This window comes from Chaetodon trifascialis, chromosome 10, assembly GCF_039877785.1.
Source record: "Chaetodon trifascialis isolate fChaTrf1 chromosome 10, fChaTrf1.hap1, whole genome shotgun sequence".
Classification (NCBI taxonomy): domain Eukaryota; kingdom Metazoa; phylum Chordata; class Actinopteri; order Chaetodontiformes; family Chaetodontidae; genus Chaetodon; species Chaetodon trifascialis.
The window spans coordinates 7,967,725-7,994,915 of record NC_092065.1 but is presented as its reverse complement, the minus strand read 5'-3'; the positions used below and the strand labels follow the sequence as shown (position 1 = coordinate 7,994,915).

At 43.3% G+C, this 27,191-nt stretch overlaps 1 protein-coding gene across 11 annotated transcripts in view; it reads left to right on the top strand.

Annotated features, from left to right (window-relative positions):
* The first annotated feature begins 217 nt into the window (after window positions 1-217).
* The window catches only part of LOC139338196 (neuronal cell adhesion molecule-like), a 72,334-nt gene continuing 45,360 nt past the window's right edge, over window positions 218-27,191 (top strand). For 7 of the 11 annotated variants that reach the window (XM_070973176.1, XM_070973174.1, XM_070973181.1 and 4 more), the window contains exon 1: window positions 218-413. The gene's annotated coding sequence lies outside the window, so the exon portion shown is untranslated. The remainder of the gene's footprint in view (window positions 414-27,191) is intronic. The other 4 variants (XM_070973179.1, XM_070973178.1, XM_070973177.1 and 1 more) reach the window with 1 other exon arrangement.

The following is a 27,191-nucleotide window of genomic DNA, read 5'->3' as shown; positions in this document are numbered from 1 at the left end:
ATCCTAAAACTCGTCCAGCTGTTGTCCATCTGTGAGTTTTGAGGCCGCAGAGGACTGAAGCACTATTAGCGTGACTATTTGGATAACAATTTAGCAGCATGGTTCAGTGCCTTAAGGCCACCGTACATGGATAGCGGCGCTGCAGTGCGCGCAATAGGCGTGCGCACGCCCCGGAGTGATGCTGCGCGCCCCCGCCCGGGTGAGTGTGTGTGTGTGTATGTGTATCGGTGAACTGGTGGGAGAGGAGAGGAGAGGAGAGGAGCAGTGACTGAAGCGGAGGAGACAAGTGCAAGAGGCGCGGCGCTGAACGGGACTCCACGTAAATAAAGCCAGCAGACGACAACGCTCTGTCGCGGGGGACTGAGGATAACAACCCGGGCTTCGTGTTTGGCACCGCCGAGGGAGGAGATAAGGTGAGCCAAATTCTTCCATTCATAATAAACACGTGTCCTGCAGCCTCCAGCTCTCTGTCAGGAGTTTAGAGAAGCGGCACGTTGAGTTGGATGCTGCGAGGCGGCCGATGAGAGCGCCACTGTCCTCTTTACGGCTCTTTCCTCCTGAACGCAGAGACGCGCAGGTTGTGTTTTTTTTTTTCCTGAGCTGAGTCTCTAAAAATACTCGTTGACGTGTTAGCCTGTAGCTTTTGGTCACCAGAGAGCAGGTGCATACAATCCGGAGCGCGACTGTCAAATCAAGGCTTGACACTTGGTGTGCAGCTTCAGAGATGCTGAGAGAAATCGTTGTCACTTATCTTCCAGTCTGAAGCTTTGATGTGATCTGTTCTTTGCCTCATGCTGCTCACATTAACGCTGTAAGTATAGATGGATAGATATACTGTATTTGACAGTTGTTTTTGGTCCTGTGGTGATGAAATAGCTGTCCTCTGACACAAAATCCCTCGTGCCCTAAGCTGATTTGCTCCCCACATGTTTAATGCCCTTCATATCCACATCCCAACTCCGTCTTGTTTTGACTGACCGGTCAGTTTGTTTGGTCTAATTTCCCTTCATCACGCTCCATCTGATTAAGATAGCCCCCTGAGATTCACCACTTATTATGTGCCATTTATTATACAAGCCAAACAATTCCTTTACTGAATTAAAAAAAAAAAAAAAAACACATTCCCACCCAAATCCTCTGCTCTCTCCCCGCTCTTCCCCCTCCTCCCTCTGTCTCCTCTTGGTCAAAGCTTCAGTCAAGGGGGGAGACTCACCATCATGCAACAACACGGCAGCACCCCCCACCCCTCTTCCTTCCTCCGCTCATCCCCAGACACTCTCACTCATACACACACCCAAACACACATGCCTCGGCTGCACACTTTCGCTGGCCGCTCAGATAGCCAAATGAATGCAATGCTAATGACCCCCGCTTTATTGTCTGAATCTCTTGTTCTTACTTCTCCGTGGAAGGGCTGACACACTTTCTAGTAATGTTTATTCACTCCAAGGCAGACTATTGTTAATCTGTTTAAGAAGATAACAATATCCCCCTATCCCTGCCTTATGTCTAGTTTGCATTAATTCAGAAACAGGCGGCAAAATGTGTGATGCCACTTTCCATACGTGTCCCCCCGGCTGTTTGTGAGCCTTTTGGTGGCTCCTTCAGTCATTTCTTCTCCAGGGTAAGTCAGTACTTGGCTTAAACCCAGAGAGACACTACTCCACTGCTGCTGGAGCTCTGCTGACGGGACATTTCAGGCTCATTTGACCAATGTGGAGAAATCAGGACAAGATAGTGACCTACATCGTGCTGCCATCTTTACTTTCACCCTCAGCACAAACGGCACTAGGCGGGGAGATTTGCATAACTAAGGGATTATCATGACACACGTTGGCCGGAGTTATTGTGCGAGCACCAGTCAGTCACACTGCTGACCCAAAACCAATGGCGGGCAGCGCTGCTGCGGGGGCTATGGGAAAAGCTTGGGTGTTGGAGGGAAAATGCCACTAATTTCAATGTGTGGGCTGCAGAAACACGCAGACTATTCTGCGAGAAGTGATCAACGCTCCGTCTGTAAGTGGCCGTCTGCGGCATTGTGAACTCCGCCAACCGCAGGACGGGACAAAGTGTCTCACAGAGAGAAAGAGTTGTTCTGTGTCACTTGTGGTGATGGTGATGACATCATTTCTGAGAGGAACTGATCTGAACCTGAGAGGCTTTCATGGGCGATTCATTTCAACATGGACACGCGTCATTTACGGAGCAGGAATGTTGTTTCATGTATTCAAAGACGGGAAGCTTAAAATGACCCCAACGAGCCGCCGCTGAAGTCAGAGCAGGAGACATTAGGGTCAGTGGACGGTAGTATGGTACACATAGTGTGGAACTGAAAGACATTTTAAAGGTTAATTACAACTTGGCTCTTACTTTGGTGCTTTTGACCGTCCTTTCTCTGACTGGCTTTGAGGAACAGGGCAAGAAGCGAGTGATCAGAGCTGAGCAAAAGCTGAGCTGAGCTTCTCTTTGTCATGATTGTAAAGTGAATATATTTTGGGTGACTGATGGTCCAATAAATCAAGCAATTTGAACACAGGAGCATGAACTGTGGGCTATTGTAACAAGTACACATGGACACAATGATTAATCAGTTACATGAGAAATGGAAATTGTCAACAGACTGTTCAATAAAGAAAGCTTTCAGACAGTCAGATAGTTTGTGAGTGGACCTGAAATGCTGATAATAACCCTTCATTGTCCAGAAAAACTGTACGACTACAGTAAGAACAGTAGGTCAAAGTTGAGCCAGTGTGTTGATTTGTGAACTGTGGTGGATGTTTGCCACAGACAGTTTGGTTCATTACTTTGCTCCCCTGCACTGCTTTTGTTTTCTCTTCCTTCGACTAACCTGGGAGCTGGTTTCTGTCCCATCTGGCTTCTTTTTACTGATGTTGCCTGTTCTCAGATCTCCACAGGTCACACAAAGCACATCATTAATGGGAGCAGTCATGATCAGAACTACCAAACTTAGACCTGAGTTCAAAAATACCATAATTATCCTTTCAGAAAGTGCTGCGCTCATTTGCTTTCATTGAGAATGGCGCAGATGAATAAAGCTCCAGCTGATTGACTGAATGATTGAGTGTGTTCTGGAGACACGTGGACAATCCGGCAGCCGTTGTGAATAGAAGCGCTGTGCTGCTCAGCTGTGCTGGGGCTGAATCTCTGGGGGACTGATGGAGGCCCATGCCTATCCATTAGTGTCACTGCGGTCTGGGTGTCTCCTCCCAGTGGGCCAGTCACACACAGCAGCACAGCACACTGACATCGCCTGGACCTCCTTGTCACAAGCATGTTCATCTCATTTTGGGACTGATGAGTGCCTCATTAGAGGACCACAGAGGGAGCGCTGTCCCCCTCCTCCTTCCCTGTGCTTCACGGCTCCCTGAACACTAGCCTTGGTTGTAATTTGGACAAATGTATGCAGGGCCAGATCAGTACATGCAAAGAAGGACATACATGTTCATTACATACACACACACACACACACACACACACACACACACACACGTTTCACTTTGAGCTCCCTCTCTGCGAGTGGGCCCTGTATGGTTGCAAGCTGGTGGGTACAATTAGAGTTTCACACTCAGTTAGGCAACAGCTCTAATGGGGATTGACACGTTCCTGTGAATCCACTCCTCACAGCTGCAACTGTGGATGTTTACATACTAGACCTGTATTATATCATCAGGACTGGATGGTGACAGATGATGAAGAAAAATGTATGCAAGGTGAATTATGTGTCGCTCATGGATGGACTCAGACTGGTTGCTGTGATAATCAGAAATAAAGATGTGCAGTATCTTTGCTGTTGTTTCTGTTTTGTCTCCTGCAACAACACAGCTTCAAGGACTTATGCTGAGCTATTGCTTAAGCAATTAGAGGACAGACAGACAGACAGACAGACAGACAGACAGACAGACAGACAGACAGACAGACAGACAGACAGACAGACAGACAGAAAAAGTAACCAACAACAGTTGATAGCTGAATAATCAAAAGGAAATATGTTAAGTATTCTCTGGTTCCACCCTCTCAGATGTGAAAATGTGCTGTTTTTTTGACAGTTGGTCAAGAAAAACTAGGAGTTTGAAGACATCACGTCACTTCAGATTGGCATTTTTCACTATTTCTAATACTTAGGCAGATTTATTAAAAAAAAACAAAACTTGACAAATGAGATGAAATTAACAAATTGCAAATGTTGCAGTCTTAAAATGATTTGTTATCCTAAGAGGAGCTGCAACAATTTGCTGATTAATTGATAATGAATAGCTTTTAACGACTTTGGCAATGGTTTAAGTCATTTTTCACTCAAAAATGATCCTTATTATCTGGTTGTGGCTTCTCAAATATAAGTAATTGCTGTTTCTTAAGGCTTGTAGGATAGTAAACTGATTATCTTTAGGTTTTGCATTGTTGTAACTTGTCAGCTTTGGCTCTGGAAACTTGAATAATCACATTAAGAATCAGCAAATTAATGAGTAATAGTTGTTAGCTGCAGCCCCAATCTCAAGCAGTCACGGATACTGTCTTTCATGAATTAGGCTGCTGTACTGTTACAATAGGTCATATTTTTTGAGCAGCAGGTAACATGGACAGATGGTGGTCAGTCTGGACGTCCCTTGATGGCTCACTGTGACCGAATCATTACACCAGGGCTTTACACCATGACTGTCATCAAGCCCAATCACTCAAGGTTGCCCAGGGAACGCTATTATGGCGCATGTCAGGTTATTACACCCCCGTGTGAGAACAAAGCATTTAGAGATGCTCTTTTCTGTCCAAGCCAACTGCCAGGGAGTGACAGCAATGGAGCCCCCTTTTGAAGTGGGAGGTTGGGGTAATGGAACGTAATGTTGTGGGTTTTATGTTCTCTCTCCACCCCCCAGTAGTGCGCCTGACAGGTTAACTAGCTCCATGTACCGTTTGATCAAACTCCCAATCAACCTTGAGTTCAGGGAGAGGTACTGTATAAGCAAAAGAGGATGAGGCTTGAGATGTGCCCTCAGATGATATTTTGTGAAGATGATCTGCTGTTTTGCCATAAACTAAAAGATGTGGAGGGAGGGAAAGGAGAAGTGGGAGTGTTTTGAAGCTTTCTGGGTTGCAGGAGGGAGGAGGGGTGGATCGTGTACCTCCGTCGACGCTGAGAAGGGGCAGGGGGAACAAAGGGGGTCTGTTTTCTCTGTCTGTACTGGCGGGGCGGCCGTACTCGGCTCTTTCTTGCCGTATTGGGGGGTGATGCAGGGTTATGCCTGAGGAGATCCACAATAGAAACTCTGGTGTTGAAGCCTCTGTTTGAACACACACAGTTGTTCCTGCTGAAGAGGGCTGGAGAGGCAGTCCTTGCTACCGACAGCCTCGGGCCTGTTGAAGCTCGGGCCAACTTTGGATGGGCAGCAGATGTTGGAGAGGTAGTCGGTGGCCCGGTGGCAGCACATAACAAGGGCTATTGCTTCCCTATCCTGTCCTGAAAACAACAGGAGGTGGGCATTGCTCCACCGGCAGGGTGTAAGCTCGCCAAAATTACAGAGAATTCAGGAAGAGTGTGCACTTGAATGCTTTCTGTTCTGTTCTCAAGCCTCCATCTTCCTCCTATTTGCATCAAGCTTAAGAGAAACTCGGCTACACATCCCACTCTGTTGGCACAGCAATGCAGCCCACTTGTACTGTCTAATAGCTCAGTAAATACATTGCAATAGCTCTTATTCTGCTTATAGCATTGGAGATTTAAACAGTGGGCATTGTCAAGAAATCCACCACAAACCATCACACTCTTAAAAGCCTATGGCTGAACGTTATATCCAGTAAACCTGTAGAATTAGGGGTCTGCGCAGAGATAAGCGGAGCGAAGGTGTAGATTACCTTTGTCGGCCCAGCGCATGATGCAACAGTGATTGAATCAACAGGAAATAAGAGGACACTTAGCTGTCAGCTCATAAATAAAGTTGACATGGAAGCACAAAGTGGCTTTGCCATGGTTCAGGAGGCTCTCTGACCTCGAGGTCTTATTTAGGCCAGGCCCTCTAATGCCCTTACCCTCTGCTCCACCCTCCACCCCCTCCCACACCCCGGCCGCGGGTGAGACACCATGTTAGCAGCTCAGCAGCCACCACTGAAGGGCCCTTAATCCAAGTGGGATGACAGCTTGGCTCTCGATGGTGTTTCTGTGGCGCTGAGACCAATGGGCTTTTCTTTCCCTCTTTTTCATCCCTTAAACCCCCCAAACACAGCCACAGGAATCCTGGGAAAAAAAATTCTCCCGGGGGAAACAAAGGAATGGGATGGTAAACAAATCCAAGTGTAGATCTGAGATTCCCCATTCAGCAGAAAATAGATGTGCATGTCCTTTGAGATATCAAAAGCACTAAATACAATACAACCTTTGTCTTTTTTTCCCCCTTTTTTTTGTTGTTCTGGTGCCACGTGTTGTGGTAAAAACATAATCTATACCAGATAATCTTTGTTCAGGCTTCTGGTGAATGATTAGGGAAGATTGAGGTCAGAAAACCATTAGAATCATAAAATTTGGTGCAACTATCAAACCAAATCCCTTTTCTCTCCTTTACACCAATCAGCTGAGCCATTCAGAGACCACATGTGGAAAGACACCCGAACAGGCCAATAGTCACCATTGAAACAACAATGATCATCAGAAACATTTGCCAGTAGACTGAATGAGTCTGCCAGGCTGCAACAGCAAATTCTCCTCTTCCAGGCTGATCATGCTGCTGTGCTGATGTGTAGTTAACACTGGGAACAGCCAGGAGTCACAGTAACGTTGCTGTTTTTCCTAAAGTATGGGGTTGTTGTTCAGTCTCATTTGTTTTGAGTATTCGGCATCTTTAGTTCTGAAATTTATTATTCGAACCATTCAGTTGGTCAACAGACGGCAATTTTGATAAACAATTAGTAGTTTTAAGACATTCATCAAGTATAAATGTCAGATATTTGTAACCTCTCAAATGGGAGGATTTGAAAATTGATTGTACTGTATTTGGCTCTCTGACTCTTGGTTGGATCATTAATCATCTTGATGGCTAAATACATTGGTAAAATAATCAACAGGCTCATCAATAACGAAAGTAAATTGCTATGCATAACCCTAGAAATAATATCGGACAAGGAGGTACTACATTGTTGATCCGAATCAGTGCGTGCATATGCATTTACACCATGTTCTGCATGATTGAATTGAATTTGCCTTCTTTTTCCTGTAATTGCACAACAGAGATCACCAAACAGATTTGAGCATTTTTCAGCATTTCCCTTTATATCAAGGTTATAATTTTTTCAATCACCATGAGAAGAAAATTGCCTGCAAATTTGATTTATTAGCAGAAACCCAAGGACATCCACCATTGAGTTAACTGTGCTCAGGCCCTGTGCCAGAGCAATTTAGGATCAAATGCAAGCAATGGAATAGCAATCAGTATAATCTCCTTGTGGTCAGTCCTTTGCCGGTTTCTCAGCGCTGGGCGTCTCTGGGAGCTGGAAGAATGTAATTGTCACTAAGATAATTCCTTGCTGTGGGCTAGCTGGGCCCGGCTGTGAGGACGGACAAATGGCAACTTCATTTGTCAGGATCTCCTCTGAGGACGGCCGGCCTGATAACCCAATCAAACGTCTAATGTGGCTGAGAGCTGTCTGGGCTGACACTGGGCTTTTTCAGCTCTGTGTTTGTCTCTCTGTCTATGTGGAAATATCAATGAGTCTTTGTCAGTGTGCCATGGTTTATAGCCAAAGCCCTATGGTGTTAGCAGTCTCTCAAAGACAAAATCATACTAATAATCTTTAAATTTGTGGACTTTTTCAGCAGCAGAAATTGTCTTTTCCACATTTTATCTACACCATTATGTGTCTGGATCTTGGCAATGAATGGTATTCTTTATGTTGGTTTTAGTTGGTATTCTTCTGGCAGAGGTTGAAAAGAGTCTGGTCTGAAGCAGACCTAATGCTCGGGTCTTCAAGGTTGGCTGATTTTGGGCCTCTCAGGGCTCAAGACACAATGACCACATCTCTGTATGAGCGGAGCCATGGTGGACATGTTACTCAAAGGGGTTACAGCGTGACAGAGAGCACGCCTCCACAGATCCTGTGAGAGAAAAATAGGACACTTTGACTCGTTGGTCATTTGTGATGTGTCACTGAGGTGGAATTCATGTAACTCCTGGTTTGGAGTCAATATCTTGATTGTAGTTGACATTTCGGGGTATGTAGAAGGCTCAGCTTTGAGTCAAGGGGCACTCTTTAGATGTGCACCACCGCTTTCATGAAATGTGATTGGTGTGGAATAAAAGATTAAATTGTTAATGTACTGAGAGGCTGCAGTGTGCCGCTGTATTCACTCCTAGGATATGTGCACTTCGGCAGCTATCTGAGCTAAACTTAAGTGCACATGTGAGGCTTTTACATAATTGTTACAACTGCCATCTCTGTGAAAATCTCAGTTTCCCTTGATTGGATGACAATACTTCAAATTGTGGCTTGATTTTCAAAGCCAGCCTTTGAGCTCATGATATGCACGGCGCTTATGGAATTATTAAAACCTGTTTTATAATCTCAGCTCGTAGCCATGTGATTTAAATAAAGGAGCAGTCGCTGACCTGAGAGCAGATTATGCAGTGATCTCTAACACTGTCTGTCTCTCTCTGTTCCTCTGATTATTTCCTTTTCTCTTTGGCCCTCTTCCTTCTGTATCACTCTCAGAGTATATTTCACATCTGCACTAACCTGACACTAGTTATTTATAAATCCGTGTTTGTGTCTAAAGTCTTTCATAAGTTCTTAGTAACTACTGTGCTTGCTAGTTTCATCCACTGACTTAAAACAAGCCTAAGAGTCTAAGAAATGTCTTAGCTTTAAAATCTGCGGCACTGTCCAAACAAAAGAAATCAAATTGCTTTTGCTGCACTTCCTGTTTACATTGTAGTCAGTATATCATTAGTCATTAGTCATTATCATTAGTTGTAGCACGTCTTCCAATAAAACACAGACAATTAAAGCCTAAGAAATGTCTTAGCTTTAATTAGCTTTATTCATTGTAGTCAGTATATAATTTTAGTTTTAGGGAAGCAAACGATACAAAAGCCTTTGCAAGTGTATGACATCCTTTTATTTATATGTACGGTAAATTTGACCATGCTAACCTAGCTTGATTTAGCAGCGCCTTCAATTTGAATATATTGTATGTTTTTCTGTGAAATGTAAACCTTCATTTATATCATATTTAAACAGCATTTTTATCAAGTGTCAGATGTATCAACTATATCCAATTACATATTTTACTGCGCAAAAACTTAGTAAGCTAACTTTAGCTTTGTCATTTGGTCCAGTGGCTACATCTGTCAGTTTCAGTACAAATATTTACTAGCCTAACTGCTATGTAAGAACTAGCTTGTGTGCTGCAACCCATTTTGATTTAGTGATGCAACATCTCCACTACACAATTTATCTTTAATTTACCTTATTTTTACCCTCAAAACACCCTTATTACATGCAACCTTCTTGTTCTACGTTAGGTTATTATAATACTGCTTAAGTACATGTTTACACTGCCTTATCCAAGGATAAAGCCTGAGGCAAAGTAGCAGCATTCATTATAACCATGCATTTTTTATGAATTTATAGATTTCCTTGTATCCAGCATTGCCTTTAAATATAGCTGTTTTTTCACTGATATAGTGCCTAATCAGACCAGAATTGGGGAACTACACAGAAGTCGGACCAATTGGATTCTCCACGGTCATCTGCGGTTAAAAAAATCTAATTAAGCTTTAGGCGTCCAAACTCAAACTCCCCAGGATTACCCTGGCCCTGCACCCAAAACCCAACCCTGGGAGAGAGTGATAACTAGACTCCTATAATCTGAAGCTGGGGGGTGCTCGTGATGAAACGTTTGCAAACTGAATCTACTAACCCAACTGCAGGGATAGCTGACGTTGAAGCAGGTTCAGGAGCGTGTCAGTCATGACATCCTGGAAGCAGTGAAACATATCTGGTAAATTAAGTTCAAATCTAACATCACAGTTTGAGATGTGCCAAAGTGGATTTGGTGTTAATGATCAGCACCACAGCAGGAAATGGTGCATTTAGCTACAGTAACATCAGTGTGTTTTGTGGAGATAATGATAGAAAAACTGATTTCATGCAGAGTTTCATTGGCATTCCTCACAATCCCCTGCGCTTTGAAGTCAAATTAGAAGTGTGTCCGTATGGTTGGAAATGACAGACAGATTAGAGAACAGAAAACATACTTTCAAAGAGCATTTACCCCACCTCCTCCTCCTCTTCCTCCTGCTCCTCCAGTCTGCCTATTGAGACAGAATAAAACCCTGTAAAGTGTCTTTGCCTTTGTCCCAGCTTTAGGATGATGAATTTTAGGGTTTGTATTTCACTCACTCCTTTTTTTTAGTGTCCATTGAGTGAAAGTACATCTTTACTGTGGCCATTGATTTTTAACAGCCCTTGAACAAGTCTGTTTGTGAGTAGAGTAACTCACAACAGGGCGCAACTATTGATCAGGTGTTTGCCTAAAGAAATTTGGGATGAAGGGAGGAAGAGGTGAGAAGGGTGAAGAGGTTGGAGTGGGGTGAGAGACAGGGCAAAGCCCGTGACCAGGACATGCTCTCGCTCTCACCAGGATGCAGCCAAGTCTGAAATATGGCTCTCTTCTTTTGATCCTGGAAACAATGCACCTGCTGGAGGCCTGAGGATATGTCCTCTCCCCATGCGTCCTCCTTTCCCTTGTCTCCAAGGTATCACTGACCTTTACTCATGTGAATAAGGGTTCTGGTGTTAACATTATTTGACAATATCTTATTTCCTGCAACACCACAAAAGTTGCTTGTCATCTCCTCTTGCCTTTGCACACAATCCGATTGTTTATGAGTTGTTTTTCCCAGTCTAGCATCAGAACGCAGCCAAAGTGAGAGCAGAATATGCTCTTTTGGCCTCAAAACAAAAGCCCCCGAATTTGTTTCACTCACTGTTTATCTAAGCTGTGATTCATGGGACTTCGGATATGAATTTCGAGTGGAAGCAGAGCATTGGCAGCAGCGGCAGGGCCACGTCCTTGACAGCCCTGTTGAATTAATTCCTTCCAAATGGCTGGTTTAAAGAATGAAAAGAGGAGTGTTGAATAAAACCTACTACTGATCTAATGCACCGCTATGACAGAGGTCCATTTTTACCCATAATGTCTTGTGAAACCATACTTTTTTATCCCTGTGACTCATATTGTGTGGAACTGAAGCAGAATGGAGTAGGTGGCCACAGAGAAACCACCCAGGACAGCTCGTCATAGCACTTCAGTTTGATTGACACAGCACTTCTTTTTTCACATCGGACATGGTAAAATGGTATAAAAGTGGCTCTTTTACATAACACTGGACAACTGCATGCCTAACCTCCTTCATTCACCACTGGGCCTCTGTGAATTCGAACTGGAGCAACCTCAACATATCTGTGTTTTGTAATGCAAAAATAAGCAGAATCTGAGGCATGTGCTTGATATGGTAATAGGGCAGGAAAATTGTTTTTTGAGTGTTAGTTTTCCGTTTTACCGGGGATATTTGCCAGAATTGGCTTCTTAAATTAAACTCGCTGATGTGCAACATTGGCCACAATGGTCTAACCCACCCAGATATTTCTAAAAGATTGCTACCATGGCAGACACGATATAGCAAATTAGTAAATATATTTATCTTATTTTATGGTATATACATATATTGTTTGTCTGAGGCTTTGCTCCATCTTTGTCTTGCCTCCATTACTGAACTGATGAGATGATTTTAAGTCAGTCAGACTTGGGCAGATATTTGCTGAGCCTTAAATATCACAGCCCAACCATTCTGACCATACTGTTAATATGGAAGTGTGAGGATTAAATATAACACAAGATAACATCTTATTAATCCCCAGAGGCTAATTTAAGTAGCCTCTGTCATGCTACATACCATGCAGTTTCTCTTCAGCTTCCTTGACCTCATCTCCTTCTCAGAACTAAGCTTTCTTAGAGGAGAAAGGCAGCCAAACATCCTCCAGAATTGTGCATTGTGCTGTGTGATTTATGATAGTCTTGGTAGATGTGGCGTAAATGAAAACTTTTGTGACGCTGACATGTTTTCTCACACAGCGGCAGCTCTCTCAGCTGTGCCGAGTGCAGCTTTAAATGTTTAATGGAGAGTCAGGGGATGAGGGGCATCTTCTGTCTCTGTCTGCATAGTGTCTCATTCCCACCTGGCTGAGCTCCAGTGCTCACTGCAGCATTCTGACCCTCTTCGCTGCAGCATTGAGACCGGATACAAAGCCTCTTTGGAGACTTTTTAGCTCCACTCCAGTTATGTGCTGTATTGACTAGTTTGTGCAGCACAGGCTTCTGTTCTCAAACTTGGTCAGACTATAAAGTTTCTCTGTCATTTGACTCTTGTGCACCTGTGTTTCATTTTCTGGCCTGGCTGTCTTCTTTGCAACCTTAGAGTAGTATGCAGGTCGTCTGACCACCGCCCATCAGCCTGTGTCACGGTCAAAGCCTCAGCAGCAGAGACAAGCCCTGGCTGTCCTTCAATGGCTCTTTCACTGCCGCTATGTGACAATGCATTTTTTCCATGCCATAAAGCAGATGCTGTATTATAGCAGCACAATACTGGTCCCATCTGAAACTGTTTACCATGTGAAAGGCACACCGGGATCAGGATGCCTACCACTGTGTGGGGCTTTTTGACTTGCCACTCTATAATGAGTACACACTGGAAGGAAAAGGGGCAGGCAGCTTTAACTGGCATTGTGATCACTGCATAGAGAGCGGAAATGCAGTATAAAGTGCTGATCCAGGCTATTCTTCCAAGGCTGGGATTTTTTTTTTCACTTAATATAATACAGAGATTACTGTGACATCAAATGAGCCTGTCAGCAGTTACATCCACAGCAGATAAATAAGCAGGAAACTTGCAGTTTAAGAGTTTGTCCACCTTAAAAAAGATTATCCTCCAAATGATTTAATGCTATAAAAGTAAGTTTAGTGGATCTCTCACACCAGCAGTCCCCCCTGACCTGAACTATGCTGCTTGTTACAGCTGAGGCAGGTGCCCTCTGGATGAGGACGCTGATCATTTCAGCCCTCTCTCTCTCTGAAAGTCAACAAATCAAGAACTAAGAAGTGAAGTGAAAACCTCTTGACAACAGAGGCTTAACTGGCAGAGCAGAAAAGCCCTGCAGTTAAATGTTTAGCCTCCTTTGTGTGACTAGTACCTGTCTTCTCTTGTCTTGCTGTTTGTTGTCGGTGAGTTGAAGAGGCTTCCCTTGTTCTGGGTTGTCTGCCCTCGGGGCTTGTTGCATGATGCAGTCACCTCACCCTCCACCTCTTATACAAACAACTAAAACAGTGTTGAACCAACTCCACTGTTGAACTTACTGGTAGTCTGTCAAAAAGGCTCTTAGTCACTAATTGAGCACTCAAGCAGAGAGGGACCTTGAAAGGCCAGAGGTACCAGACCAGACAGACTGGTTGGTCAGTCACCCTCCATAGTCAGACCCTTTCCCACCCCAGACATGATTTCAGACTCCAGAAGGACTTCCTGGAGACAGGTAGCACTTGGACCTCCTCCTGAAGCTCCCTTTGCCCCCCCAAAACCACTCAGAGGGCTAATCCTCCCTGACAAGAGCTCTAGTCCTCAGCTGGCCATCAGTCATGTCAAGGACACACCTCTATCATGTCAAGAGCCTGGAGAAATAAGAGCAGCACCACACACATAAAAGCCCAGACGAGGACACGTTTAAGTACATTAACCCAACTCCAGTCCTGCTTCAGAAGAAGGATGCCACTATGGGAAATAAGGAACTTACTGTGGGTGTATAAACCAATTGTATAATTTGATTTCTGGCCATGTCGCAGGCTGATAGCACTACAGCTGGGTGAATGCGCAGCTGAACGCACTGAGAAAACATTGCCGCTGGCTCTAGGAAAAACATGTTTGAGCAGAGCTTGTTTTTCATATTCAGTAAATATAATTTTTTCATTGCATTTTTTCAGCCAAAGTACTAACTGGACATCAATGTCAGTCTGCTTGGTTGGTTCACAGGTTTGTACAGACATGCATGGTCTCCAGAGCATGTTAGCAAGCATTAGCATTTAGCCCAAAGCACAGCTGTTCACTGCCTCACAGAGCTGCTATCATGTCTGTAGGCTCTTATATTCTGTTGCACAAAACATGCAAAAGTCATGTACATTATTATTTTTTAGCAGACAAAGGCCAATTTGTGTCAAGCATTCTGTTGCAATACATGTAATTCCATTCTATATGCTACACGGCATCTTTGAGAAGAGTTTCTTGCATACAAATTTGCTATTTTTCTGGCCAATCTGTCCATAAAAGACATCTGGTGGGGATGAGTAAGATGGAAAACACTTTTAAGCATGCTGTCAATACATTCAGCTTGCAACGAATCCCCTACAGCCAAGTTTTGAATAAAAAATGGTGATCTATTCACCCAAAAAAACATTCCATCACTTTTCTTATTATGCCACTGTCTATGCTGTCATCTAAGTTATTTCAGCTGTGAGCATCTGTCCCATTTTGTTATATCATTTCCCTGAAGAGTACATGGTGTCTTGTCACAACTGCAGCAATGTTAGTCTTGCTTATCAAAAATGAAGCAGAGGGAACCCAGACCACAGAGAGTAATTCAGTGGAAGTTGTGTGAAATCCCTTTAGGTGCTGAATAACTGAGCATGTCGCACATATACGAGAGAAATCATATCACCGAGAAAACTCAGGTCCAAATGCCATGTATGACAAGGCTGTTGTCTCCAGCAAATCAAGTGAAGACTTTTTCTTGCTGCTTCTTCTCATCGTTGGAGCCAGCTTCTGTGACGTCGTGCATTCAAGCAGAGCTTGTCTGTCAGCTTCGTTTTGTCACTAATTTATTCATTTAAGCAGTGGCAGCCACATTGAAAGACAATGGCACACAAGCTCTGAGTTGAATTAACCTCAATAATTATGCAGATTTGGGGGAAGAAAAGCCCAATTGTTACACACTCCTCAAATTCCTGCCCCCTCCTGTGCTCGACATCCAAGTGAATAAATTACTAGACTCAAGAAAATATTCAAACTTCCCTCTTCAGGATGGTCTTGGTACAACTGAGCACGGAACTATTTTTTAAGAACATTTAGACTGAACCCTCGAAGGTCAGCCATTTGTGTTTATGTTTGCATTATTGATAATTTACACGCACTTCTCAGCCTATGTCCACCGTGAGTGCATTATCGCATGCCAGTAATGCAGGGGATCCATAAACTCACAACATTTTAAAGGAATCCACTTCGAGCATTTCCAATAAAGACCTGGTTCAAAGTGCTAATGGTTCATTTGATCAATACACGAGCTTTTCCACTGTAAATACCAAAGTTGGTCGAACACATTTAAAGGAGAATCCATTAAGTGTTCACTTGAATTCAGGGGCCATTTGAGCTGTAGTAGTATGTTTATGGATGTTTTCAGCTTCTATCATAGGACTCTGATTTAGTCTCGCCATAGACTGACATTCAGTTAAAGCACAATTCTGTGTTGGCCTATAGTTTAATTTTTGGCCCAAAACAACATAGATTCTAACATCTTAAATATATCTACCTAATTTCAGGTTTATGTTTCAGGTTGTTTATGTTTAAAAATATCAAATATATTAGTGACAATTAGGAAAACAAGGAGAAATTGCACAATGTTCCTTTTTTATCATTGACAGCAGTCTTAAATCCTCACACAGTTCTCAGTGCGTATTTGTATGTCAGCATCCTAAATGTTCAGTTTTAGCTTATTCCACGTCATTTGCACAGTTTCTTTCCACACAAATCTTGACCTTTTCATTATTAAAAATAACTCCCACATCCCATAGTTGTCAAAATTGAAAGATAATCACAAATTATTTTGCTAATCAATTAGTCATTTATATGACAAAAATGCAATATATTTGCTGGTTTCAGCTCCTCAAATGTCTTTGGTTTTATACTGCTGCAATTTTGATATACTTTAACCAGTAGGTGAGTAACACAAGCTCTTTGAAACTGTGATTTACATTTTTCACCAACAACTGAGATGATTGTTACTGTTCATAATACTCAAAGAGAGCATATCAAAACTAAATGCAGCACAGATGCTTTAGTAACAACACCTGGCCACATCTAATCGGTCACAGATGAGATATGATAAGGTTTTGACTGACTGTGAACTGACTACACCAACAGAGGCCCATTTGCATCCTGTACTCAGCTGCTGAAAACAATGGCATCTGTAATTCTGCCTAATGTAGAACTGAGTGGAGATGAAAGCCTCTCTCCAGCAGTGTGCCTGGTACTCAACCTGTCTCAGATGATGGAGCCTGAGAATAGGAAGCCCAGGGATGTTGCTTTTATTCAGGTATTTCTAAGAATAGGACCACTCCATTCCATGAAAGTCCCCTCTGTGTTTACACAGCTCCTAATTGATTTAATAACTGCGGTAATTTGTGCTGTAATGATATGGGATCAGTCACTGGGACACGTGTTAGCCTCTAACCACAGTTATTTCCTGCTTCTCTCGGTTTCGTTGTGTGTTTCCTGACCATTGGCTCCTTCAAAATGCTATCGGTTACTTAGACAACCTGTGTGGAGTGTGTGTGTTTTTGTGCTTATTGATGTGTGTTTGGGGATGTATGTGTGGCTGAATTATTGATGCAGTGTAAATCCAATCTGCCTCATGGCAGGTGTGACGTGTGCTGTTTGCTATGTGTGTGTGTGTGTGTGTGTGTGTGTGTGTGTGTGTGTGTGTTTTTGTCTGTGTGTAAGACATTGTCAGGGAGGAGGAAGGAGCAGTGCTGTAATTAAAAGGCAGCACAGTCTGCAGTCCTGCCCACACAGATTCAGCTATAGGCATACAGGCTAAAGGCTCGGTGTAATTTACATACACACATGACCGCCAGAGTTCACACACATACATACACTGATGCTGCAGGGAACACTGACTATCTTTCCTCCTCACTCTTCCCTCCCTTCTCCTCTCAGTCTCAGTTGAGCAGTACAGTTTGTTTTTCTCTTTCTCTCCCTCCCTCTCTCACCCTCCGTCTCTCTTGCTCTTTGTACTCTTTTCTCTCTCACAAACTTCACAATGTGCCACACTCGAGCTGCAGCAGTCTGTTATTGTGCAGCATGCAGACAAGCTGCTAGGAGCCGACCAGTGATATCATCCCATTGTCTCTGTGCTGTCACCTGCACCACGGAGCATGGAGTCCGGGAAGAGAGGGGAGGCACAGAGAGGTGGAAGGAGAAGGGAGGAGAAGAGGCAGGGAGGGGAGTCTTGGGAGGGATGGAGGACTGTGTGGTCTTCCTCCAGTGGGCCAGTTAGAAACACCAACCTCTGCAAAGAGAACTCATCTTTTGGGGCAAACAACCGGGAAAGACAAGCAGTCATCATGTACGTCACCTTGTGTAACTTCCCTGGTAGCGTTCAGGGTCAACAGTTCAACTCTTCCTCCATGTTTAGTGATTCCCTTTTCAAATTCGAGATCATTTACATTTCTATAGCATCACTATACAGCAGACACTTATAATCATTCCACACTCGGAGCTTCTCTTTTCAGGCACTGTTCCAATAGCTTCTGTTTTGACAGCTTTTTGATTACTGTTCAGCTACTGTGCATCCACAGGAAATTTAGCTTAAAGGAATAGTTTTATATAGTTTTTAGTAAATACACTTATTCTCTTTCTTGCTCAGAGTTAGATGAGAAGATTGATACCTCTCTCTCATGCTTTTATGGGAAATATGAAGCTACCACAGCAGGTAAGACAACTCAGCAGTTGGCTGACGAGGCTTACCTGCTTAGGTAAACTAAGCTTGGCTAACTTAGCATAGCACAAAGACTTTAAACAGGGGGAAACAGCTAGCCATGTCCTCCATAAAAAAGCAAATTATCATGTCAGCTTCCACCTAATACTTCCATTTTTGTATGATTTTAACAAACCAGGTGTAGCATGTTAATTTGTGGACTTTAGCAGTGCTGGTAGGGGAATTCTGCACCTTTGGACAGAAGCAGGCTCACTCTCTCCTCCTGCTTCCTGTTTTTTTGCTAAGCTAAGTTAGCTGGCTACTGGTGCTAGCTTCACATGCATGCATGTGCACAGATTAAGCAATGTGTTAATTAGTGCGCTTCAGAGGTGGTATTGGACATAAATTTGATTGTGGCAGAATGCCAGGCTGGCTGTTTGCCCCCGTTTCCAGTCCTTATGTTAAGCTAAGCTAGCCCGCTACTAGTGCTAGCTTTATATTTAGCATGACATGACATGAGAGACGTATCAAAGCTCCCGTCTTAAAAAAGGCATTTTTACATCTCTGTTTGTGCATGGATTAAACAATGTGTTAACTAGTGAGCTTCAGTGGTGGTGTTCGGCATATTTACTAACTTGGGAGAATGCTAGGCTAGCTATTTGCCCTTGCTCCCAGTCTTTATGCTAAGCTAGGCTAATCACCCTGTGATTCTAGCTTTAGGCATGAAGTGTCATCCAATCTAACTGTCAGAAAGATGAGAATCAATATATCCCTCTATCTTGAATAGTGTCTTTACAGAAAACAAAAAAACAACAAGGGAATAATGTATGTGTGAGAGAATACAATAGTAATTCAGAGATAAAGCTGTTGGAGCAACAGCGGTGAGTGTGGCATGACTGATGATGGAACTAGGGTGTAAAAGTACATTATGTTGAATTTTTCTCATGAACCATTATACAGGTAATTTTGCCGTCCCCTCAGTGTTCTTTACCCAGCCTTTATTTGTTTGTTCCAGCCATTCACCCGGCTGTTATTTGAGCCTTTACAGTATACACACACTGAGGCACACTCACACAGGGGATTCACGTTTCAGCGATGCACTCATATGCCAAACAGACACACAACCTCACACTTGCGAACATACAAACACAAACATTTGCGGATTCATGTTGCAGCAATGTACACACTCTTCTTCCTTCCCACAAACACTCACATATTGTTCAGTGCACACACACACACACACACACACACACACACACACACACACACACACACACACACACACACACACACACACACACAGCAGCTAACTAGCCAACACATCCACCTTCACTGGCCTTCACGTCTGTTCCTCTCATTTGCACCTGCCTTTGGCGTACTGTCTTTCTCTCCTGTGTTTCACATCTCTCTGTCTCCTTCCCTCTGCATTTTATCTCAGCACCTGCAGCAACATAAATCCGTGTGTCTGTGTGTGTGCGTTAGTGTGTGTGGGTGTACGCATCAGTCTGCTTTATGCAGGCTGATTAAACCCTTCAGCGTTGCCTCCTTCGCCGCTAGCTCAGAACACCAACATAACGCCACGTCACTGACACTCCCACCCCGCCAGCTGCCTGTGGCTTGTTTCTCATGTATCAAAGTTATTTATATTTATAAGAATATCTTTATAAAGTATTTGTGTTGAAGGAGTAAGCAGTAGTTGCTCTTTTTACTCAGCCTTTGTTTTTTTTGTTTTTTTTTTGCTATTGACTCATTGAGCGCAATATGGATTTCACATCAGAGCAGGAGTAGGAGGCGAAAGATCAGGTTTGTCAATTTTTGGACTCACTAAAAAGCCCATAATTTTGACTCTGTGCTTATGAAAAAAGCAATGTGCTGAACATGAAGCATTTGCTGTGAGGCAGGTGTTTCAGGGTATCTCTGCTGGCTTTGGCTTTGTCATCTGTTTTATCTCAGTAAAGGCATGCAGTTGTGCATTTGAAGTGAAGCTTTTATACAGCCTGTAGAAAGCAAAGTCTTTATATTACATTTCTCTGCTCATTCAGTTCACTGCAGGTTCATGCAATCCCAAGGCCAAAGATAAACACATGCATAAACATACAGATGTTTATGGTTTAGATGCCTATTGATAGTGTTTTCTTTCATTGTTTGATTTTCTTTTTAACCAAGTAGTAGTCTTGCTTGGTCCACCGCTTTGGTCCAGACGCAAGTATCTCACCATTAGATGGATTGCGATGAAATCTTTTGCAGACATTTCCTGCAACATGAGGCTGACATTTGAGTTTGTAGGTAAAATGTCCTGACAATTGTTGGCTGCATTGCACTAAAATTTGGCAGTCCTGCACACATTTGTTTTCCCCTAAGGAAGAATTGTAATCACTTTATGACTAAATACCTGCATCATTCAACATATTCCCACCATCCTCCACTGTACTTTGTGTTTAAAATGAGCAAATGTTAGTATGCTAACACATGAAACTAAGATTGTGCCTGCTCAACATCAACATGCCAGCATTGTGATGGTGAGCATGTTAGCATTTAGCTCCAAACATTACCATCCTCAGTCTTTTACTCTGAATACCTGACAGCACTACAGTGTCACTCCTGCTCCGATGGTGATTGTGTTTGCGTGGACAGTACATGTGTTTCTGTGGTCTTGGGAGCCTCAGGTTGTGCTGAGGAGACAGGTGGTGTGAGAGCTGGACACACAGCGTGGGTGAGGATGAAGAAGAGGAGAAGAAGGAGGGCAGAGAGGAATGTCATTCCCCTCCTGCTGCCACAAACCACACTTCAAAGATGGCTTCTGGGGCCAGGCTCCCTCAGCTGTTGCTGTGGGTCACTAGTAAAACTAATGAAAACCAATGTAAATCAGAAACGACAGTTGAACAGCAAACTTAACGGGTTAAGGCTTAAATGAAACTGACATCCATTCATCCGGCCATGGGTGGAGTGCAGTGCGTCAGTGGGGCAGGTTGTTTGTGCTTATGGCTGCAGTGTTGCCAACAGTAATGAACAGCCTGGATGACGCGCCCCGTGCAGCATCGATCGACACTCTCACACAGACGGCGGATGGAAATTGGTCCTGGTGGGGAAGCGAAGGAGGTGCACACATGCCTGCACCTTCTGTGGACACATATGGATGCAGGGATCAGCACACATGTACATACTGAGAGAGGGCGAGGGTGTGTGTTCTTGTGTGCGTGTGTGTGTGTGTGGGGTAGTCTGTGTTTATTGACTCCTGCGGATGCTCATTGGACCGAGGATGATCTTCTTATTGGTGACAGTATGGAGCATATAGAGGAGGAGGACCAGCTCGGTGGGCCTTTCTCCCCTTTTTCTGCAGAAACCTCTTGGATCCCTTCCACCTCCCCTCATGCTCTCAGCTGGTGCTCTGCAGTTGGAGGCAAGCCCCATATACACACTGTATCAAACCAGGCTGTAGCGCTTCCTCACTTTCTCATTACCACATGAATGGCTGCCATATTGCCATATACTGTATGGCTATTGTTGGCAAGTCACTCAAAGTCATTGGCTCGTACAGTGGCCTAACAATAGCCAAGGCAGGAGCAGTCATGGTGGTGCATATCCTTAAAAGGGAACTTCTAGTTTATTACAACTTTAGCTTTATTTTTGCTTTTTTTGCCTGTTATTTTTATTAGTTATAACGTTGTCCTCATGAAGTGAAGTATTGAAATCTGGGAACATAATCACTGCTACAACAAAGGCTGATGTCAGATGATCAGACTGGTTGTAAATCTGCTTTTCACTTCACGGTTAAAACTCAGCACACTGGAAATATCAGTAATAATCCTTCAGGGAAGCCGTGCAACAGAACAAACAAGACAGCAACAGATAATACAAACAAACCTACAGACGCCTGGGAAGCACAGTCAAACAAAAGCAATGCAGATAACAGGCTTAAAGGAACGCTATGGTTTATTAGAAGTTTGGTTTTATTTTTTTAACTCTGGCCCTCAGTCTCTGTCGGCTATGCTAAGCAAACAGCAAAGTAACATGACAAGAGGAAACATGAAATTGCATCACATGAACACGGTGTCAGGCTAATTGAGTATATTGAAATAAAATGGAAATTTATTCTGATTATCAGGCTGAGAACGAACGACTCAAGCTACAAAAATAAAACCCCAGTTTTAAGTGCTTACTGAGTGTTAGTCGTGCAAGCTAGATTTACTATACTCAGCAGGTTATTAATCCAAAACAGTTGCACAACAATCAAGAGTAATCCAGGATTTTAAGATTTTTTTCTCAGATCAAAGATTAAGCTATAACTTTGGTTTTATTTGGTTACCATGAGGGTTTTGTTAAAGACCTGAATGAGTGTCGTTTTGTGCCGTATTGGACTTCTTTGCAATGTTGCTGCTTGCTCTCATCTCAGCAATGAACATGGTGAGTGCAGTGTTATTATTCATGATAGGACATACCTGCCAACAGAATTATCCCTTAATAATGTACATTGCAGAAGCAGAATTGATTCTGCAAACAGATCAGGGAAAGAAAAAAGAGTCTAGTGCTGCTCCGGCTTCTGTTAAGTTGGACTATTGTGTGTTTCGAATTGTGTCACTCAGGATCTTTCAGTTAAAAAGAAATACGATGCGCGACACCACAGGTCCTTAACCTCAGGGACGGTCTGCTGCCTGTGTGTGGTAAATCTCTCCTATTCTACGCTTTCTTTGTTTTTTTACTGCATGCTCTCTGCCTCTCTCTCTCCCTCTGTCCTTTTCTTTTTTCTCTCCATCATCCTCTCTGTTGTCTGTGAGCATGTTAACACTCCAGCCCTGTCAGTGAGCCTCATGGCACCATGGAAACCAGTCACACCATTCTTCACCAGTGTGTCTTTGTGCATGTGTGTGTTTGCAGCAGAGACTGCCTGTGTGTCTGTTTGTGCGTGTGTGTGTGTGTGTGTGTGTGTTGATGGGCGGGATTAAGGTCTTGTTTAGTTTCAAAAATCTGAGGAGAGGTCGCGGCCGTCCCTGTGGGCCTCTTGCTGTAATTCATGTAAATTCCCTTAAGACCTCGGCTGCTTTGTTGTCCTCATCGTCCTCCCGAGCTGAGTCAGACGCCCGTATCATCAATGCAGCTTGATGCAAAACATTTTGCCTTTGATACTCAACCAGATACCTCAAGTTATCATGATAGTTCTGCTATGTGATACCTCTGACACTGTTATTGTGCTGGAATGAGTTCAGCCAGAGTTAACAAGGGTAAAACTTAGACATGGGCGAGGAACAAACCGAAGTGATTGCCTGAGGACAGTGCTCTTCTGTCTCATCAGGGTTATTGACATGGTTTATTACCTGTTGGAGAACAACATTTAAACAATTATGTGACCAGAAAACGTGTCTGGAGCACTCAAACAAAGGAGCGTTGAAAATTACTAATCGGAATGTGTTGGGAAACACAAAAGCAAACATTAAGAAGACTAAATCATCTGTACTTGTCTTTTCTTTCTTACTCTGTCAGGAGTGAAGTCTTTCACAAGTGCCCCCCTACCCCACCCTGCCTCGATAGCCTTGTGAACCCAGCCCCTTATTCTCTCCCTGAGCCAATCATATTTTGCTCCCATTCACATTTCTGAATGGGAAACTCGAAAAGGAGCCCTCGCCACGAACACCCACTGATTGACAAATGCACACACACACACATACAGATAGCGTGCAGCTCTTGTTAGGAGGGCTTGGTCTAGACCGCAGCATGAACTTTGTTCTGTTAAAAGTTGCCATTGAAATATGCGGTTGCCATTGAAATATTGTTATTCTATTGGTGTTGCGACAAAGAGCAGGGAGGGCGCCGGTCCTATCTCAGTGTGAGTCTGAAGGAGCAATGGGCCGGCGGGGATCGGCCAGTGTCTCTGCTCAACAGAGTCAGTGTGCAGAAATAATGCCCATTAGACTTGGTCAATCACGCCCCTCGCTCAATGAAATATGGCCCTTTCACTCATTTCATACCATAATCCATACACCTCGCCGCTATCCATCATCTCTCTGAAAGATGTCTGCCACTGTGAATGCTTTTATTTATGATCCATTTTTTAAATTAATGGCTTCTCATGTGGTGACGTTAGATGCTGAGAAAGCTTTACGTGCTGAGTTATGTTTTCAAAGAAGCCGACTGAAGCAGTTCATTAGTGAATTAAGGTAGAATTCCAGCGCAGAGGTTTCAGGTCTCTTGACCGCCAACGAAGCTCTGATGGTTTCATCACGGTAAGTGGGTGGAAATTAAATACTCGCAGTAGCATGCAACAATGACCATTGTGAAGCCATTCAGCGTGTCCCACTGGTGCAGACAGAATTCATATGCCTTTGTGGGATTATTAAGTGGCTGTTCTCAAACCTGCAAGGAACAGCAGTGGAAACAATTGAGCAGTGGTTTAAGAAGTGCTCTTTTCCTTAAAGGGGCCCTGTGGAGTTTAAAGAAATGAAAGTTATGTTTACATACCAGTTCGGTGAATTCTTAAGCTCTGATTAATGAATGCATTTCCTTCCTCATAAAACAAAGTATTTTTAATCCAGCGTTGTTTATATGCAAGTTTAATTGCTTGCAGTCTTCTTCTTCCCTGCCTTTTCTGCTGCATATCTTGGTGAGTTACAGGTAGATCAGGGTATCACATGCATGCATGGGTGTCCTCATGTGCCAGGTAGAAAATCAGCCTTTAAAACTTATAACCTTTACGTTAAAGTACCAATACAACAATGCAAAAACGCTCCATTGCAAATATAACTGCAGAAGTGTTATCAGCAATTTGTACTAATACTGGTTCTGTGGTAAAAATGAAGTACCTCAGAATTATACTTACAGTGCAGTACGTGGCAGAATATACCTTCCACTGCTTCAGCTGAGAGGGAGAAAAGTGTAAAAAGCAATGTTTTTTTCAATACTGGAGTCTAAATCATTGTTCAGTGTGACGGACAATGTGCTTTGAGGGTGATTATGTTACATTTTCTGTGCTTTTGTTGTGAGAGGAGCATTATTTAGGGCCGGGCCCAGAGAATAGTGACTCTTTCAAAGGGATAGCTCCTGCCATTGTTGTCCTCTGCAACCATAGCTAACGGACGTCAAAGAGCTTTTTCACATCTATTCTTTTAAAATGGGTTGCAATAATACCGGTGAGGAGTCGGCAATAAATAAGCTTCCCCTCAGTGAGTCAACTAGATTAGATTGCATGGGGACATCTGTTGAGTGTAGGTGAGCACTTTCTCTGGCTTCTCACTGTATGGGAAAGGAAGTCCTTAGGATGTGCCTTGAGGCTTTTTCCTTTCTATTCGCTTAGCTTTGCTGGTTTTACTCCACCTCCACCCTCTATTGAACATCTAGAAAGCTGCACTGACTCCAGCACAATCAGTGCAGCTGACAGTTATTTTGTGTACACTGGGCCGTTTAATTTAACACGCAGTTACAGTGTCAATTTTGCTTTTATGCTCTGCCAAATTCATATCGCAGGATGTTGTGTTCTGTCATCGCCTCATCCTGCTGACGGTTGCGTCTGATACAAAACAAATAACTTGTTGAATATTTTATGCTCTCGTTCAAAATGTGTTTTTAGAAGCCACCCATAAACTTGTGGGTTCTGGTAGCTGTTCATGTGATACCAGGAAATGTTTAACCCCTATTGTAGAGAGACAAAAGGTTGTTTTAATCCCACTGTGAGAGGGAAGGGAGGGTCAGGGGAGGGACGTGAGAGGAGGGGAGGGGTGGGGGGGTGATGGAGGGGGCGGGGGTGGTTTTGTGAGGGAATCAGCTCGTCTCTCTTTACTGTCACTCAGTCACAGCACACACATCTAGGAATACGCAGCCACTGGGATTATGACAGCTGAACTATGCTCTCGCACAGCGGATGCACACACTGAGGGGACGTATTGACACATACAGAGATAAAAGGTGATGTATTCTCTCTGTTATTAATGAGTGCTTCATTCCACCTGTTGTGTAGAAAGTTCAGCTTGTGATGCTCTTGGTGATCTGCAGGTCCACAGTTCAACCTCTTGCATGATTTGATTAATCGATTAGTCAGTCTCTATTTAAGACAAATGCTAAATGTTTAATGTACAGGCCTCTCAAACATGAAGATTCACTGCTCTCCTTTCTTTTATTTTAGTATACTCAACATATTTTTGAGTTTTAGACTGCTGGTCATGCAAAACCTGATGTTACCTTTAGCTTTCAGGTCTATATTCTCAGTTGATCATAGACTAAAAGAAACTCGATTAGAAATAGTTGATTTAATTGCCATAACATTTGATTAGCCACTATTTTGATAACTGATTCATCGTTTCAGTCATTTTTCAAGCAAAAATAGAAAATGTTCCCCAGTTCAAGCTTCACAGTTTGCTGCTTTTCTTTCTCTTATGTGACAGCCAGTTCATTACCTTTGGTTTATAGACTGTTGAATGGAAAAAAAAACAAGAGATCTGAAGATGTTCCCTTGGGCCTAACGAAATTTTTCACAATTTCTTTACATTCTATGCACAAAAGGAATCAAAATGAATCAATTAATTGAGATTCTGCAGATTAATCAGTAAGGAATACAATCGTCCACACGAGATGATTCCCAAAAAATCTGCTAAAACATCAAATCCACTTTGTTTTGTTTTGACTGCAGCTTGCAGCACATTGACAGGTGAGGATGTTTCTTGCAGTGTGGTAAAATTTTGGGAGCTCTCTTTTTCTGCAGTGGGACATCCATAAAAGATTGTTTCCTCTAACAGTCAGCTGCGTTATTAACATTTTCATGGATGGTTTGCACTTTTCCAGCACTCACATATCAACACATTATCTTCTTTTCCGCTGTTTATTCTGCTGAATCTCAGCTTGTCTTCGGTGTAATGGCACGAGAGCTCGTCTCTCACTCTGCGAGCCGTGTCGCCTAATGTAAATTCATCATTGAGGATAGAGTGTGTTCCGACTCTAATTATTTCTCCCCTCTTTGGCGGTAATGATGCTACATCAGGAGAGTGCTGTTGTCTGCAGCCACTCTCTTCCTCTCATCAGGCAACTAAAATTAAACCCACAGGCCGCTATGTTGGTGCTGAGCCCCTTTCTTCTGTCTGAGGACACACACACACACACACACACGCGCACACACACACACACACACACACACACACAGACACAGACACACACACACACACACACACACACACACACACATCAAGACAACACAGCCTAGAGGAGAAAATCAACAGACTCTCATTAGAGAAACGTGTGACACCTCACTACCTGTCATTATCTGCAGTGAGCTTGTTGAATCTGCGGACATCCGTGTGACAAATGACAACCAGTTTATAATGAATGAATGTGTAAATGTATAGTCTGTAAGTGTTATTAGATCACTTCAATTTCCTTTAAAGCAGTTATACTGTTGTACTCGATGAAATGTA